This window comes from Tiliqua scincoides, chromosome 1 (genome assembly GCF_035046505.1).
Source record: "Tiliqua scincoides isolate rTilSci1 chromosome 1, rTilSci1.hap2, whole genome shotgun sequence".
Taxonomy (NCBI): Eukaryota; Metazoa; Chordata; class Lepidosauria; order Squamata; family Scincidae; genus Tiliqua; species Tiliqua scincoides.
In genome coordinates, this window is record NC_089821.1 from 268782158 (window position 1) to 268784066 (window position 1909).

At 47.3% G+C, this 1909-nt stretch overlaps 1 pseudogene; it reads right to left on the reverse strand.

Annotated features, from left to right (window-relative positions):
* Positions 1-461: 461 nt before the first annotated feature.
* LOC136637680 (5S ribosomal RNA) lies at positions 462-581 on the reverse strand (annotated as a pseudogene).
* Positions 582-1909: the final 1328 nt, after the last annotated feature.

Consider the following 1909-nt stretch of genomic DNA (forward strand, 5'->3'; position numbering starts at 1 on the left):
ATAAACCACCACCCTCTCAGTTACATTGCTGGACACATCATTCAACAAATGCTGTATTTTCACATCATCAGGATATTCCTTCTTGTCTACTAAAATTGGGTTTAAGTATTTGGCTCTGATATCACCATATATAGGGCACTGCAGTAGCATATGTTGGAGAGTTTCAATGCAGCCCTGATTACAGGAGCAGCATCTAGCAGAATAAGGCCTCCCGCTAAATCTACCAAACAGGACTTCTGAAGGTAAAACATCAAATCTAGCAAGTGAAAAAACACAACGTTCTTCAGAACTAGTTAGGGACGAGAAATATGCCACCATCTTTCTGGGTTTCACCGCCACCATCAGATTCAAGGGGGAGCAAACCTTATTTGCCATAGAGTATAGATTTTGCTTTTCTATATCTAAAAATATTTGCTTGATTTTCTTGTTGGCAACCTTCAGTCTCGAAAGACTATGGTATAAGCCTACAGCACCCAGTATTCCCAGGTGGTCTCCCATCCAAGTACTAACCAGGCCTGACCCTGCTTAGCTTCCAAGATCAGATGAGATCAGGCATGTGCAGGGTAACAAGGAATCTAAATCTATACCCACGGTTCTGATCTTATGTTCCACAATAGTCAGCCACTTCGGAGCACTGCTTTCTAGGAGCATTTGATGGAGAAGGCTCCATGGATCCGAACAATAATGTACTCGGAGCCAAAACTTCACTGTCCTCAGCCATGCTTTTGTTTCAATTCACATTTGTTAAGAAATGTTACACCAGGTGCATGCAGTTGAATTATATTTCAGGGTCCAGGCTGTTCCTGTATAGCAGTGATTTTCAACCTTTTCCATCTCACATCACACTGTCAAGGTGCTAAAGTTGTCAAGGCACACCATCAGTTTTTTGACCACTGACAAGGCACACCATGCTGCTGGTAGGGGACTCAAACCCCCCAATTGCCCTAGAAATAAATGACCCTCCCCAAAGTCCATTGGCACACCTGCAGACTTTCCTCAGCATACCAGTGTGCCACAGCACAGTGGTTGAAAATTGCTGCCCTATAGTCTGGGTGGTGAGTGGGAATATAACGAGCTGCAGATGAAATTAGGAGATGGCCAACAGTAAAGAAGCCAACCCAAGGAGTTAGCCCCTCTCCAATAATAAATAATGATTGTGAGTGCAGAATTCTAGCATAGTAGCCACTCCAGGATTTGTGATCTGTATCTCTGGAGTGTTTCACATGTGCATTTAAAAGGGGATTGGACAAGTTTCTGGAGGAAAAATCCATTACAGGGTACAAGCCATGATGTGTATGCGCAACCTCCTGATTTTAGAAATGGGTTATGTCAGAATGCCAGATGCAAGGGAGGGCACCAGGATGAGGTCTCTTGTTATCTGGTGTGCTCCCTGGGGCATTTGGTGGGCCACTGTGAGATACAGGAAGCTGGACTATATGGCCCTATGGCCTGATCCAGTGGGGCTGTTCTTATGTTCTTATGTTCTTATCTTTGAGTGTAATCCTAACTTGCACTGGAAGCAGGCATGCCAGGGGGCTTTTGCTGCATCCATCGTAAGTTTGGGGCCAAAAGCGGCATAGCCCAAGGCAAGGGGAAACGTGTCCCCTTACTCTGTGTCGCGCTGCAGTGGCCCCAATGAGTCTACTCAGATCTGCGCCACCTGATGAGGTGGTGCAAATCTGAGCTGACCAGGACTGCCCTGGGCTGTCCGGAAACGGGCTGCCGGAACATAACTGCTGGATCCTGGCCCTGCCTCCTACTCCTTGCCTGCCCACCCCTGGTGACACCAACTGCTTGCTCTGAAACACCTCCCCCCACCCTGAAACACCTCTCTCCCGCTTCCTCCTTGCCCTCCTCAGATCCCCCCCCCCAAGCCGCTGCATCAGCCAATTTCAGCTGACACAACATA